We start from the raw sequence: 16,767 nt of genomic DNA, 5'->3' as shown, positions 1-16,767 counted from the left end.
ATTCCTAAGTACTTGGAATCACAAATTACCTTAAAAAAAAAGCTGCAGGAAATCAGCTAGACAAAGGAAAACAGAGAAAGTCATGAAAACAAATAACTTATCTTTTTATATCTCAATTTCACTAATTCTTTGCAGTGTTTTATAAATTTTATATAAAGCATCCTTAATCTAAGGCAAAGTCCAATAAAACCTGTTACCTGCATTTATACAGACATTCTGATTAAAAAGTCAGATTAAATCTTCTGAGAGTGGCTGATAAGTTGATAAGAAATCCATATTAACACATCATAAAGCGATTCCATTTGTGTGAGCTACACACTGGCTTTCAGAAGGTAAAAACCAGCTATATAATTTTGGTCAGCATGACTAGCCCACTTAACAACCTTTATTCTCACCATCAGCAGTGAAGTGGTCCAGCCTGCATGATGCAGGAATCCCACAGGATGGCATATTGACTAGGTCACAGCTATCACAGCTACTCGTATGCCACAGGCAGGATTGTAGAGGGGGAAAAAGAAGGGAAGAATTTCCACTATGCAACTCTATTTTGGGCAGGGAAGGTGAAGAAAGAAACTGATCTCAAAGAAATTATTACAGCCTGTGTATTTTGTTGGTTTGTTCATTTGTTTTCCGTCTTCGGCCTGGGTGATGATATAGGTGAAATAGCTTTCAGAGTATGTGGAAATTTTTAACTCTACAGTTCATTACCAAGGAGGGAAAATGTTCCAGTTCAGGTCTGTTCTAGTCTTTAATTAACTGTTAATTATAATATATGGATAGGCAAAGATGACAAAGTCTCCTAGTTGTCTGATTATGTAAAAATTTCTGTAATGCATGTGTGGCCCATAGTAATTTGAATAGGAGTACCAAATATAATACCTACCAGTCTAGTTGGAATCATACATATTTAATATTATTGTTCTTCATATTTTATATTTGGTTCCTTAAAAAATCACTATAAATCACCAAAATGGCACACATCCTTTTTGTCACAAATCCCAGAATTATCAACATTGCTATTCTAAAAACATTTTTTAAACATTCATCTATTTCTAGCATCTATGCAACAAAGCAGTTGAATACCTATTGTCAATATTTACATACATACGCATTTCTATTTTCTTTATATTTTTATGATCTTTACGCTATCTGGCATCATGCACGTACAGTGAACATGTACCGTTGATAGTAAAATTATCTCGTTAGGTGAGACTAGTGACCGTAAGAGCAATCATCATTACTAATAAGAACTCGTGCAGTGATAGAGTGAAAAAAATAAGAAAATTCTGTAAAGCTTTCTGTTTCTACACCTTCTTATCACACTAATGTTTCAGATTCCTTCATATTTTAGATAATTATTAACGTGTTTGCTGTGAGAGAAAAAGTAGAGGAGAAACATGGACGTGCATGACAGTAAACACATCTCACTTGAGTGGGAAATTGGCTTCATAATCCAATGTACTGTTACTCAGATATCATTACTACAGAGATGAAGTGTTTCCATGTTGTTCACTTATTCTTTTCTATCAGAATCACATGTATTTATTGCTTTGTTAGATTACATACAAGATTCTGGATTCTTAATGGATATTTATTACTCAGATTTGACCCTTTTAGAAACGAGGGAGACAATACAGACCTGATTTCAACATTACAGACCCTTTTCAGGCCCCTCTTATCTCTCTTGCATGCCCCTTTCTATCTATTCTAACCTATGGAGAATTTTTGTGAGTTTATCTGAGTTTATTTGAGCCAAATGGACAACATGTCAGGAAGCAAGATCTCAGTTTCTCTGGAGGATGACAGTTTTGTAGTTCCTTTCATACACTTGGAATTAGGGAGGGAAGGGAAGGAAGATGACAGGGAGGTGGGGGCAAGCAGGCTGGGGGATCTCCGTGGTGGGCCTGCAGGACAGCTAACAAGACTGCATGCCCCCCTGAGGGTGGGCACGCCTCCCAGGGGCCTGCAAAAGAGGCTCTCTTGGCATTTCAAAGGTGTGTGACCTCGGTGCAGAAGAAGGATGGACAGGGCTGGCTTAAAGATTTCAGTAGAGAAGTTAGTGTCCCAAACCTGTGGAAAGGGTGGGGCTGCTTTGTAGAGAAAACCGAGTTGAGGAGAGAATGAAATGATCTACAAGCCTTCATGTGTCAGGGTCTACGTCTCAGATTGGAAATGGGGCACAAAACTTTTCAACCCTGAAGGTGTTTCCGATGACCTTACTTAGGAGAATAATCACAGAGGAGGCCTTTTATAATGGAAGGGGTTTTGCAAAGAAAGAGGATACGCAGACCTCGGGACTTTTTTTTTTCAAATAGGCTGTAACTTTTTCTTATTTATTGTTTTTATTAGTGTTAGGTGTGCAAAACAATGCACTAGCTAGACATCCTATGTGCCTGACCACTGCAGTGCACACTGGAGGCTGAACTCGGCTTTTTGAGTGAAGGCAAGAAGGCGCAATAAAAGACAGAATAATGTGAGAGCTGGACTTGTCATCACTGGGGACGATGAGCAAGGTCAAAGGGAAGGGAACAAAGTCGGGTAGGGCTGACCTGTCCAGGGGCGCGGGGACCTCCAGACGTAGCAACGAGCATGTTATTAGTGACCTTCAAAAGGGGGTTTTGGTATAAAGGTCAAAACCAAGGCCAAGGATAAAGGAACTAATGAGTCATTGCCTGGCAGAAAATGAAGGAACTTGAGGAACTCAGTGTGGGGGAGGCAGTAGGTTTGCATGGCAGCTCCCGGACGTAAGGAATGGAAGGTACTTCAGGATGAAGGGACTGGATGGTGGTAGGAAAGCCATCCTGGAGAGCAGGAGAACAAATGTGCAAGAGTGTGTCCTCACGTAGCAGAGGGAGAGGGTGGTTAACAGGAGAGAAGCCCTGATGACCATGAGTCCCCATCACAGCAAGGAGCCACCCCGGGTGGGGGCGGGTCAGTTAAAGAGGAGAGGATCAAGTTAGACTGGTTCGGAGAAACTGGGAAAGAAGTCGCTGGACTCCTCATCTGTGTCAGCTCTGCTTCTCAGCCTGAGATCAGGCCGCAGCCGTTGATCTTGTTGAGGAAAGTCTCTGCGTTGCGTCAGCCCCACAGATTCCGTGCAGACTGGTTCTGGTGAGTCTGGACGACGGGGCTCCCAGGCGGGACTTCAGTCCCCACCACGAGGTCCTGCTCTCGGCACTCCTGCCCCGTGTGCAGGCTCCACGCTTCAGTGCGCTTTCGCCAAAATGCCCCACCTTCCTGCTGTCGCTTCTTTAAAGTTGTTCCAGCATGTTATCTGCGTGCTCATCTGACTATAGGTGTCTCGGTAAATCGTGTCAGGCTGGGAAATAGTCTTACCCCACACTGTGTCTTGGAATGTGGAACAAGTGTGGAATCTATACCTATAGACAGGAAGAGACCGTTAGAAACAAGCAAGTCCCGTTTTTAACCATTCCAAGTTTGTACACATCTCCCCCGCGAGTGAAAGGACCACCAGTGGATAGGGCAGCTATAGGTTTGTGAGCCAAGCACCAGAGTGTCTGAGGAATGGCTTGAGAAAGGGCCCAGGGGTTTTAGCTCCAGCCGCCGTTCTGTGCCTCCGTGCGACAACTGTAGCTCAGTCTCCGTCCTCCCCATGAGCCGGGGCCTCCTTCTCCCCACAGCCTTGTGACGTGGGTGTCACTCTCCCCAGTTTGCAGGTGGAGTCACTGAGGCTGAGTGGGTGAACGCCCCCAGGTGTCAGCTGGGAAACGGTGCAGCAGAAGTTACACACACGTGCATGTGACACCAAGTTTGGAGCTTTGTTCCCTTCGGGATGACCTCCCAGGAGGTGCGGCTGTTCTGTTTGGAGACGACATACAGTGTTGTGAGAGACGTGTGTGACCCAAGTTTGCTTTGATATTTTCTAAAGGTCCCTGTAAACCTGGGCGGGGATTATCGGTGTGGCTGCCTCACTCCTGAGTGGCATGTGCTGTGTTCCATGTGGCCTCACTGAAACCCTTTACTAGCTAATGTGAATGCATTCGTGGGACAGCCCTCAGCCAGCACAGACGCCAGGATCGTGGCTTCCTTTTATTGGATTCAACGGACGCTTCAAGGTCACCTCCGTCTACCCGTTCTTTGCCCAGCTTCTCAGTATTTGATTACCAGTAACCAGTCACATAATTTGTATACTGTGCTCACCACCAGTTTAAAGCGAGTGGGACCAAATTCCTCTTGGTATAAGATATACTCAAATGCGCGATTCCCCAGTGTCTGGGGAGGGCAGTCTGAGAGAATACCCGTTTTCCAAAGAAAGCTTACAAGTTCAAGTATTCAATTTGGTAGCAGAGTGAGTAGCTGTCCTTTTGCTCAAACACCTGTGCTTTTGTGAGATATAAAATCAATGAAAGTTTGTTTGAAACATGGATGTGCATGGAGGGAGTTATTTAAGAAGATACATAATATCCAGTATGTCTCAGTGTAGGTGTGAAGACTTCACAGCTCAGCAGAGATGTGTGGATGACAACCTGTCGATGGAAAGGGCATTAAAAGAAAGAAAGAGAAAGGAAAAGAAAGGAAATAAAGGAAAGCAATGCTGAAATATAAATACAGTGGTACCTCGGTTTTCGAACGTAATCCACGAGTTCTGAAACATTCAAAAACAGCCGACAGCTGGGCCTCAGGATCTGGCACTCAGCGGAACCCGTGTGACATGTTTGACTTCTGAGTCGTGTTCGAAAACCAAAGCATTTACTTCCGGGTTTACGGCATTCATAAACCAAAATGTCCGTCAATGGAGACGTTCAAAAACAGAGGTACCACTGTAAATTGGTATTTCTGATCCCAAAGGATCAAAACTGTAGGATTAGAAAAAGGTCAGAGTCACGATGGACGGTGAGATCCAGCCAGTGTCTCAGACTCTCAAGGTCACCACAGAGGAAATGGTGACAGACTGTAGCGCTTGAGGTCAGAGCCAAGGGCTCCTCCTGAACCCTTCAGGAAAGCAGGATCAAGCCAACAAAACTGAGGGCATTAAAGTAGGAAATGTGTGTGCAACGTAAGAAAAATGTGTGGGCTGACCAAAAAGTGAGCCATCGTCCGTAAAATGCTGCCTAAGAGCCTGGGTTTGGGCCCAACTCTGCTACACCAAGTTTCAGCTTCTCCGGCCATTAGATGAGCGCCCTCAGCAGGGAACACCAGAACAGGGGCGCTGCTCCTGAGTGCTGGTGACGAGACGTTTCTGAACCTGAAGTGTCTTCTGAACCAGCAACTGGGCCAATAAATGCGGGTAAGCTTGCTCCACGGTGAAGGAGCAGCCTGGAGCTGAACTGGTTCCTCTTCTCAGGTGTTTACTTGTCCCCGAATTCCCACCACATAGTAAGGCATCCTTACGCCTGAGATGAGTGCTGGCCACAGCAATAGGGGAGAAGGCAGAGGTGCCCGTAAGCACACCCCAAAAGCAGACGGCTTCCTGGGACCCAGGCAGCAAGTTAGATGGGAGCTGGAGGAGCTGTCCCTCCCTTTTGACCACTGTGATGGTGATTAAGACCCTGAGTCTCCCTAGTGACAGCACCTAGGAAGTCCCTAGTTGCAGCATCTCGCTCACCTGGAGTCCAGAAAGTGAAACGCTAAGTTGCAGGGGGAAGACAGGCTCTTTGTTTTAATAAACGAATCGAGTGCACTCCAGGCGAGCAGATGCACTTGCTAACATTTGGAGGATTTCAAATGCCACGTTCCTCGAAGCTAGATCGATGGATCTCACAGAAGCATGACTGAGCAGGTCCACACGTGGATGCCCGTTTGTTTTTGTGCCAACAGCAGACCGGCCGGCAATGCTTGTAAGTTTCCATCACAGGGTGTCTGCCTTGCAGCAGCAAAATGCCAGCGTATCCTGGTGAATGGGAAGCTCACCTCTCAGGCTCACGGTGCGTGCAGCCCGACACCTCACAGGCACTGAGCTCTCGCCCAGCTGGCCATCTTCTCCTGCGGGATGGATGCGCAAAGCAATCTTCATTTAATTGTCGTCGTATTTGCTGATTTCTATTTGGCTAGTTTCTTTCTGTATGTTAAAAGTCACATTAATTTGTGAGGTGAATTCATTTTTACAGCACACAAACAAAAAGGTTGCCGCTGCTTCCTGAAGGACCCCTACTTAGACCCACCGACTTTCCTCTTAAATCAGCCGGCTTCTCTATGGAGCCTGACTGTGAATCCAGATCCTTTGAGAACAAAACTTAGCCCCTGTAGGAATACTTGGGTTCACGTCCAGCTGTCTTCTGGCCGTGCAGACACTTTCTAAGTGTCATGCACAGTGGGCCGTCGCTGTTCTGTGCCTTCTAAAAGGAAGTGGCCCTGACCTGTGACAGATAACCCCGCACACTCACGGAGGGCACACCTGGTTCTTGTCTCTGCTTTCCTCAGCCCTCCTGCGAGTTCCTTTGTTTGTGAGGGGTTCATAAATCTAAGGCGTCAATACTCACGTAAAAATACGCAGTCTCAGCTTATCACTCAGCAACAAGCAGGCTGGGAGCTGAGGAAGGAGGGAACCCAGTGTCACCTGGCTGCCAGATTCAGTTCTCTGTACCCCTCCATCCCTATTCCTCATTTCATCACTGAGCGAAGCAGCAGATGGTGTGTAAGAGTAGACGAAATTCGTTTTCTCATCAGAAGTGATTAGTTCTACCCACATCGACATGGTCACAAGTGAGGCCAGAAAGCAGACGCGCTCCTCCTGAAGGTCTGTTTAGTGCTTCACAGGTCAGGCAGCCGTCTGGCCGCAGCCCATCCCACCTCAGGGTCACCCTGGCTGCTGGCGTCACCAGCAGTTAGTGGGCTTCATGGCAGAAGGTCGTGTGGACTCTGCACATGGCAGTGGGGGCGACTGCAGGGAGACAGCAGACAGCTCCCACCAAGTGTCCTTTGCCTCCATCGAAGGTGTTCCCGAGGGTCCAGGGCTCGTCTCCACACGTCGGAGAACTGGATGGACGCTGGCACCTGTTCAGTTCCGAGAATGAAGTCTAGAGCTGCATGTGCAGCCCTCCTGCAAGACCTCAGACAGTGTCCCAGCACGATGGGCCACCCATCCCACCACGTGCCAGCCTGTGGATCCCTTTCTCAGCGCAGAGTGGGCCAACGGTCCTCCGCTCCGGCCTGAGCTTCCCTGAGCCACAGCCCACTGCTCTTCTACCCAACCCGCTGCTCCTGCAAAAGGGCAGGCTCTCGGCTCAGCAGAGGCGCCCCAGAGACATCTCCACGGTCTGAGGCATCAAACGAGTGTCTTTCCCCCAGGCTGGAGGCAGGTCCTCCGAGATCCCCCAGTGTGCAGGGCTGGCTGCCTCAGGCCTCTCTCCTCCCCACCACGTCCCCACAGGGCCCCTGCTCTGCTCCTCACGCTTGCTGTCACTTTTCTCCTCTCATCATGACACCTCTTAGAGGGGCTCAGGGCCCACCCTAAGGGCCTCATTTTAAATATTAACAGTCTCCTCTTTAAAGGTCTATCTCCAAATACAGTCACAATCTAAATTTACAATATGTGTGTTTAAGGAAAAATACTGACAGCTGACTTCTCAGAAAGCTGAGTGATTTTATTTTATTTATTTATTCTTTTAAGGAGGGTGCAGCTCACTGGCCCATGCGGGGATCAAACCAGTAACCTTGGTGTTATTAGCACCACACTCTAACCCACTGAGCTAACCGGCCTCCCCGAAAGCTGAGTGATTTTATTTTAATTGTAATAATACAGACGGTGCCAAAAGAAATGTATACACATTTTAAGAAAGGAAAAAACGGTATTAGGATTGTAATACTCAATATGTACCAATAACAAAAGATGAATCCAAGTCATGTGTGTGCGTTTTTCACACCCCCAGTATTCTACACGGGGATCCCATTTAGTGAAACATAGAAATTCATGAAGAGGTAAGTGAAAGGCCACTTGGTCAATAAGTAGGGGCTTAAAGTATTTCACTGAAACCAAAGGCAACTTTTCAAATTCACAAACACTTACTCAATTTGAAATCTATCCCTTTATGCTCTCAATTTATAAATTCGTATGGCTAACAAAAGAAATTGTACTGCATTTTATCTTTTCAAAGTAATTTACAACTTTAATCTCATTATCAATAGAATCATTATTAGTTTTCTTAATTAATGTAAGTATATGTGAATTGATAAATGATAAATTTTAAAATAAAAACAATTACTGAAACCATGCTTCAACATGAGTGGGCTATGATAATGCGTATATATTTGATGCCCTGTTCTTAACCACTTACGTATTTGTTGAGGATCTTTCTCAACATTTGAAAAACGGTTAGCCAGTGACCTAAATTATTTAACTCACAGACATGTTGTGTTTGGGAGATAGATTGTTCACCATTATTTTAAAAATATAAATGTGTTAGCAAAATGTATACGAAGTCTCCAGAAAAAACAGGACAGCCGTTATTGGCGTGTAGAGGGAGGCGTGAGCTCACCCGTGATACTAACGCCACTCCCTGGAGTCCTGGGCCTGAGTCTGAGCTTTCTACCATGTGTCTCGTCTTGTTTTATTATAACTTCATTGCTGACCTCTGCATACACCTGAGTTTGTAGTTCCTCCTCTGTCTCACGCCAGGAACTACGCAGAGTCTCAGATAAAGCAATGCAATCCCTGGTCCCGATGAGCGCCGTCTGGTGGGAGAAGTAGTTCATTAACTAGAATACAGTGGCAATAGCGTAAAGGGCTACAGGAATGCAGCGGAGAGAAAGCTCAATTCACATGCTGCCCTTTGACCTTGCTTTGAAGAAATATGACTAAGAAAACATTCAGCTCTTATGTCGGATGTGCTGACTAAAAACACGTGGGATCTAGAAGATGCCGCATCCAGGCACATCAATTACTTTGTTTCAGGAGCAGAAGCGTCATGAATATGAAAAGTTTTGCATTCTGAGAAAATTTGTCATTTTTAAATGACAACCCCAAATCTCCATTTGAACAATCCTTTTGTGTCACTGCAGCTGTTTGCTGAATTACCAGATCCACATCTCCACAGACCTCACAGTAGTGAGTGGACCACATTCTTTAATCTGCAACCACAGGCTGTGATCTGTAATGGTGCATGGTCAGGGAGTGGGCCGTCAGGGCGTCTGGGCATCTGGGCATCTGGGCGTCTGGGCATCTGGGCGTCTGGGCATCTGGGCGTCTGGGCGTCTGGGCGTCTGGACATCTGGGCAGGCGTGCCAGAGACTCCTGGGCAGGCTCCTTGATGGAGTCAGAGAAGCAGGTAGTTGGATTTACACTCCTGTAATACCCTAGTGAGTCCTATCTGCCTCTGTCCCAAACTCTTTCACCTCCCAGTCTAGGCACTGAGGGCTCAGTGCTGTGGGTGGGGCAGAGATAGGCCCCTTGGGCAGCGTCCCATGCAGCTGGGGAACCGGTGATCCCTCACAGGCCCCGCCCCCCTCAGGAGAAAGCACAGGCCGAGAAACTCTCCTGGCCCTGAACTGTCTGGGGGGACATTCAGGGTCCTTCCCATCATCCTTAGGATTGAAGTCCAAACCCTTCAAGACTGTGGACACACTGGCCTTTCCCCCTTCCTGCTGCCCCAGCCTCGCAGGGACCACATGGCTCTTCTGTCCCTCAGATGCTCGCTTGTACCAGCTGCTGTGCATGTGGGCTTCTGTGTCCCACACATGGTCTCACCCGTGTCACTCACCCATCTCTCCCCCAAGCTGTCCACAATCTGTTCTCCTGCAGATCTCAGCTCCAAGGTCCCTTTTTCAGGAAGACCCACAGTTGGGTCAGTGCCCGGCTGTGGGACACTCCCAGCCCACATTCCCACTGCGCATTGTGGTGTAACCTGGATTTCCAATAGCCTCACATGACCTCAGCTTCTTTAGGGAAAATGAATTTTCACTCCAGTGACTTCTACGTGGCACCATGGCAACGCCAACACAGTGGGAAAGGAGATTTGGTCTCTTGAAAAGAATGATGCTAAGAGGTTCCGATGGCAGCAGCTCTGGTTGTTTGTCTCTCTTTGTGTCAAAATGGGGGGTTGTGTTCAAGATCAGAGTGTTCTAGAACAGTCCCTGTGACATCTCAGACCTGGGTTCTGCCTGGACGATGAACAGAAGACAGAGCACAAAATGTGCACCACAGTGTGGATGAGAGACCAGCTGCCTGAGATGACCCGGGCTCTGTGAGTGTGCAGGAGGGGCGAGCGGCTCAGCTCCCCAAGTGCAGCTGGAGCCCCGCACCACTAGGGCCATCACGGCTGCTCCCACCTCTTCACCGAGGAAGAGCAGTGTTTACACGCAGCGGCCCTGAATCCAAACAGTCGGATTTGTTAGTAATTCACTCACCAAATATTATGGCTGGAAAACTGGGACACATAAATAATCAGCGGCAGACTGAGTCTTCTGGTGGCTTTAGTCTGGTCACGCAAATGGAAAACACCAGGAGAAATGTGATTTAGCCATTCGTCGTCTCCTTTTAAATGCCAGCTGTTTTCAGGGTTTGAGGATAAGGGGGTTTTGTTTTTCCCTGCACGTCTTCAGAACATGGGGAGTAATTAGAAAGCAATTAAGCTACTCCATATTTTCCACTAGCAGAGTGATATTACTAAGCATTTGTCTGTGTATTTGATACATGTGCACACCTACTATGTGCCAGGCGTCGTAAGAAGCCCCAGGGTACAGCAGCAGGAGGCTGTCTAACCTGGTAGTGGGGAGTATCAGCAAATAAGGAGCAGAAACAGGACTAGGAGTGGGGCCGTGTGCCGAGGGGAAGAGGATGGGGAAGGGGTGGTGGGCGGGGAGCGCCCTTTGGCCAGCCAGGCAGGTGACACCAGCTCAGGCACTGTACCCATGAGTAGCATCTGTTTCTTAAATCTACTCAAGGTGCTTTCTGAAATGAAACAAAAGATTCCATTTAACAGTCTCCTCCAGTGTTGATTTTTAACTACAGCCGTCAGAGGTGATTCTGGTGGATAAAACTTGCATTTATTAAGAAATAACATGAAGACTACAAAAGAGCTTCGTGTATTAGGTGTCAAAATGAGTGACTGTTACTCTGTATATATGTATCCAGCTTTTTTCTGGCTTAACTAGCAATCACATTGAGCATGATAAGCATGGTATATGCACGCTGACTTCCCCAGAACAAAGAAACGCTGGTTTTGATTAGAAAAAGGAATTATTATCTCTGAGATAGAAAGCAAGTAATTTAAAATGATATTTGATATGTGAACTATTCTATAGTTACTTTAACTGAATTTCATCAGGATGATAAACATTCCATAGAATGTTTTGTCTTCCTGAAACTCAGGTCAGTGTCAGGTAGACCTGGTAACTGTGTCACTGTTGTCATTTACAGCAGGAAAGTCTGAGGCTCAGGCAAGTCAACTGATGCATCAGGCAGAGGCAGCCCTGAGTCCCGGGTCTTCTGGTTTCCAGTCGCCTGTATGTGCTGCCCCACTGTGTGCAAACTGAACCAATATGAACTAGAACAGCAACCCGAAGTCAGCTTTCTGTATTTTCTGACTTGTGCAATAAATAAAGACTCCCAGCATAATCTTTTATTCATTATCTCTCTTGATTTTTAAACTGTCTGATTAGTAGTATTTTCTCCATTACCTCTTCTCCAAGTTAAAAGCAAAGGTTCAGGTTTTTTCACACACCCAAGAAAAGTTTTGCTTTGCATAAGTAGCTGAGGGTATGGGATGTTAAAGCATCGACTAGGAATAGTAATTGATCATAACTGCCTGTGGGGTGCTCGTCTGCCATGACACCATACCGAGGGTTACGGGGGATGAAAGAGGCCCTGTGCAGCCCCAGAAAGACCACTGAACCCCCTGATTCTCATTTCCTTTTCTCCAAAGTAGGATGGCTTCTGGGACCTAATCAAGCTATGCAACAAGAGTGAACATAAACCCACTTGCAAAGTTATAAATACATCAACATTACGATTCAAAAACTAATGTGTTGAGATCAACCATTAACCACCATTCAGTCTGTGACGTTTTTGGAAAAGACAGTGCCATCCCTCGGCAGTGACCTCCGAGCTCCTGATGGTGTTTTGTTCCCACGGACTGGCAGCCTAGCACGATTCCATTAGGTCTGCACAAATGTCCCTTGCTTTGGGTATTCGAGGGCACAGATACAAGCACGCATCAAGTTATTGGTGGTCCAGGACTGAACAAGTGATCGTGGGTGCCCCTAATCACTGTGCAACAATTACGTCGCATGTGTTTAAATCCAGAAGTGCACCGGCATTCAAACTGTAACGTTAAGCACAGTCTGACTCGTAGTATCTCTCATGTTCAGAATATGCAGAATAAGATCAAGATGCAAAATTACCTTTGATAGAAAAAATATGTGTAGACGCCGAAGCCCATCAGATGGGCCGTCGGGAATACCTCCCCATATGTTCTGTCTAGCTTCAGATCTGACGAGAACAAAAAGGCTGATCGATAATGTAACAAGCTAATGGACATGATTTTAAGCACAGTGGACTTATTCTGAAGGGGGGAACCCTGGCAGGGCCGCAGAGGCAAAAATAGAAACTACTAATATTTAATGTTCATCTTGAAAAGTACTGCGTTACAGCAGGGCCAGATGCCTTAGAATGGGTGCGTCCCTTCTCACTCTGCAAAGCAATTGTTTCTATTCATAGTGTTATGATAATGTGTTTTTCCTTATGAACCATGTGTCTGACTACTCGAGATTTCATTTCTAAAGGCACTATTTCCAAAATCTAATGTGTGCTTTGAGTAAAAATGTACAAGTATGCTCCAGAAGTAATGGTAAGTTCCAGTTTAAGGCACTGCGTTTGATGCTGGCTATGGAATGCCGACGTCCACACAGCTTAAGTGACATTCTGTTTGTCATACGAGTAGGAAATGCAAGGAGACTGTGCTGGTTTGGGAGTCTGAGAAGTTTTTAATGCAATTTGGATGGCTGATGCTTCACTTTCTGGATAAAAAGAGGCCTTTGTTTTCATTTCATTTTTCCCCTTTTCCTTGCTCCTATATTTTGCATGTTAGCAACTTCACAAAAGAGGCAAAGTAAAACGCTTTACAAAACGATTAACTATAATTTACAAGTAAGCCACTTACTCACATTTATATCATCCTCCCTTGTTTGTCACTGTCCACATGCAATCCTTGTCCACATGCAAGGATTACCCACAGAGTTCAGTAATCATGATTTACTTCCCTAATATCAAGATGCATACGTCACTACATTGAAGCCCCTTTTTTTGTTGAGCAGATTTATTCCACAGGTGGGTAGTGATTGTCCAATTCAGCACATGTGCTTTGACCTGGTATTCCAAAATAATGTTTTGTGTTTTAACGAATCGTAAGACTCTAGTGTGCTTTTAATTCTCATTTTATATTTTCGCAGCAGACAGGAGGCAGAGCTCAGACGTGGTTCATGTTTGGTCACACGGAGTTGAGAGCACTGAGTGTTGAGGGAGGGACGTAGGCAGAGGCTCAAAGGTGAGGTGGTGACAGACGCCAGGCAGCCAGGCCTGGGGACCCTTTGCACAGCGGTTATCCTGCTGATGAGCACCTGATGTCTTGTTTCTAAACTCCTGCATTGGACGTGGTGACCTGGCCTGGCTTTGTCACATGGGAGGAAAAGCTCTGCAGTGGGAATGTCACCAGCCTCTGAGCTGCCAGAACTCAAGGTCCGGGGACTTGCATCCACAGTGCACAATTCTGCCTTTCCTAGATGCCACTTTGGGAGCATTGAGCAAGAGTATTCCTACACAGATTAGGAAACGACGATCAAAATAATTAAGTAAAGGGGCGGGATACGTGAGGAATATACCCCAGCATGTAAAAAATAGTGACGTGAAAAATTAATGATTTGCTACCATTTTGTGCTGCATATCCTCTGACTTCCCTTGTTGATGCTCCAGGCCACACCCACTCTTAATGCAGCTTGTTCCCCCGACACTCTCTGAATAAGTTCTGCTGTTTTGAACAAGCCAGTTGTCCAGAAATACTGAAAGTAAGGGTCTCGGTCTGCACAGTAGGTGCTCTTGGCATGCCAGACCTCACCGTCGGGCTGTGCGTGCAGAATTCTTCTGAACATGCCGCTCACCACGTGCCAGCACTGATGTGTTTGTGACCAGCATGTGTACACACTGCGCGGACAGCCGTGACCCAGACGCTGTGGCCAGGGTGCTGGCTGTGTTCTCAGCCCGGGACCTTCGAATGGGACGCGCTCAGCTTAGAACCACCAACTTCTCTAGATGCCACTGGCTCCCACAGGTTGAGTTTCCACTTGCCCTGCATTGCGTTTATTCTTCTTACAGAAAAGCAGGCTTGTACTCCTAAGGAAACTCTGTGTAAGTGAGGTAGACCTAGTCAGCCACAAGGTCTTTTAAAAGCGTTATGTTAATGCCCTCATGAAAGGGGGCTACCCATCTGCCCCCGATTAAAAATAATCTTTACGGTACTTTCCAAGTAGTAGTTCTCCTTATAAGTTTGGCAGATTTTAGACACTCACAGGTGCCTTAAATTTCCATCACACACTGACAACACCAGAGGGCGGGTGGTGGAATTCTAGGTCATTATTTTACTTCTTCGGGCGTTTAGCCTGCAGCTGGTTTTTCATAAGAATTTCAGTCCCGAGAAGCTATAGTTTCCCTGAAGCTCAGGACTTACTGTCTTATTTCTTAATTACAGTAGTGACATGAGATAAATGCAGACGTTTGGGGACCAAATGCATGTTATTCTGCGGTAATTATAAAGTTCTCGCGATAACTGCAATTCTTTGGTCATCGACTATTATGTTATATTCTAGAAACTCTATAATTAAGTCCTTCCAAGAGGGCACTTCTTATCTGAAAAAGAGAGACAGGTGGGACAGTGAGAAAATCAGCGACACACGTGCGCTGAGCCTGTACGGTGATCCCACATGAATCTCAAGTCAGAACATTGATTGTGTCAGTTAACATTTGGGCGACTTAATTTAAATTTCCATCTAAACAAGCTGTGTAACAAATATGTTTTTTTAAAAAAAATAGCCTTTCTCTTTTATGACCTTCACAATAAAAAGCTTTGAGTATGCCGCAGCGGACATGTAGCCTGGACATATGATAGCAGGGGTGCCGCTTTCAGAGATAAATGTGCAGTCTATCGGTAATATTCTTTTCAAATACTCTGATTCATTGTATAGAACTTTTCATCTAAGGGTCCATAAATTACCTCTGTCATTCTAATTTAAAAGAAAAAATACATAGACTTCCCACTTTCTTCTAGAGACAGACATTCTTTGTCTTTTATTTTCAAGAAGGCGAAAGGAAAACAAATGATGACTGTCAAACTCTCTGTAAAACTGCTTGGATGAAGGTGTCAGGTGTATCATGTGTCAGATTAGGGAACCAAACTGCAAGTTTTAAGTTCTGCTTCCGTAGACTGAATGTGGGACCTGGACATGCGCCTCAGTGTGCCTCAGTTTCCTCACCTGTAAGCGGACTGTGACTTCCTTCCAAGATTGCTGTGAGGGTTTCATCATTTCACCATGTGAAGAGTGTGGATTCACGCCCAGCTGTCAATGCTGTCTACTGTTTAGGCGTTATTTTAAGTAACCCAGAGATATTAGGACAACGGGCCAATCTCTCCCACACTCCCCCACCTTCAGCCAGGGTGAAGACGTCTCAATCATGTTAATAGGCTTTCCTCAAAGAATCCTTCTCAGCGACCTTGTGTGACACAGAGTAAGAGTTGTGTCTTCCACATTAAAAAGGCATTCAGTGAAGCTGCTCTCTTCAGCTTGCACCTCTCACGGCCTCGCCAGAGCACTGGTCTCCAATGCTGATACGAGCTAGCGCTCTATTTTTTTTTTTTTTTTTTTTTTTTAAGGCAGAAGGTGTCCTCTTTGGGCAGCGACAGTCGCCCAATGGCGTGCGACGTTCTTGGGAACACAAGTTCTGTGCACGTACCCTTCAGCGCATGGCTGACCATCTAACCAGTGGTCATGACATCATCTGGAATGGTTACTGCAAACCCATTTTGTGTTCAAAATAGCACAAATAAGCACACCAAGAACATAAACCCTTGAAAAAGAGTCATTGAGCATAAAGACGAAGATTAGCCTGCAGTACTTGACTTCCCTTCTACATACTGACCTGCGGATATTGTTTTTCTGGTTAAGGTCACATTATACTTTCTTTCATATTATTATTTAAAACATCAGATTACTTTTACCTTCCTAATGAAGTCAGTTAAATACTTAATTATGATAGTTGTTCTGAAATACGTATAGCTCTAAGTAATAAACAATCAAATGAATTTTTAAAGTACTTGTATGTAAGCATATTATGGATTGAGGAGCAAGTACAAACATTGTTTATGGGAGAAAATGATGAATTCTCTTTCGTGAGTTGGGTTAGTGACCTCCGCCATTTCGATCCAGATCGTGGCAGTTCTCTTCTCTTCAGTATCCTTGATCCCACGCCACCCCATGACGGGCAGTCCTGGATTATATCTGCATCACATTCACATTCTCCATTGCTCTTTGAAGAGCAGTCAGTCTACACTTCACTTTTCCCTAGTCTCTGATCCACAAAGAAGAAGACACAGAAATACCATATTAGAATGACTAGTATTGAGGTAGACCAGTTGTAAGAGGATTGACGCTCACGGAAGACCTTTTAAGGAAATGCAGTCAGTTTCAGGGCAAACACTCAGTTTCCTTCTTGCAATAAAAATTCCCCATTGGACCACAAAGAAGTAAGTTTTCTTGAGCCTGGTTGCATTTCAACATTCCACGCCATAAAACACCTCTATAGCAGAAAATATCTGGAACAATTGT

The 16,767-nt window shown here is 45.6% G+C and overlaps 1 protein-coding gene across 3 annotated transcripts in view; it reads left to right on the top strand.

The window, feature by feature from the left end:
- LOC308509191 (bifunctional heparan sulfate N-deacetylase/N-sulfotransferase 4-like) overlaps positions 1-16,767 on the top strand; it is a 206,333-nt gene that overhangs the window by 149,722 nt on the left and 39,844 nt on the right. The window lies entirely within an intron of this gene.

The sequence above is a fragment of the Rhinolophus hipposideros genome (assembly GCF_964194185.1).
Source record: "Rhinolophus hipposideros genome assembly, chromosome: 16".
Classification (NCBI taxonomy): Eukaryota; Metazoa; Chordata; class Mammalia; order Chiroptera; family Rhinolophidae; genus Rhinolophus; species Rhinolophus hipposideros.
The sequence above is the reverse complement of the archived record's forward strand: the minus strand, read 5'-3'. Positions and strand labels throughout refer to the sequence as shown.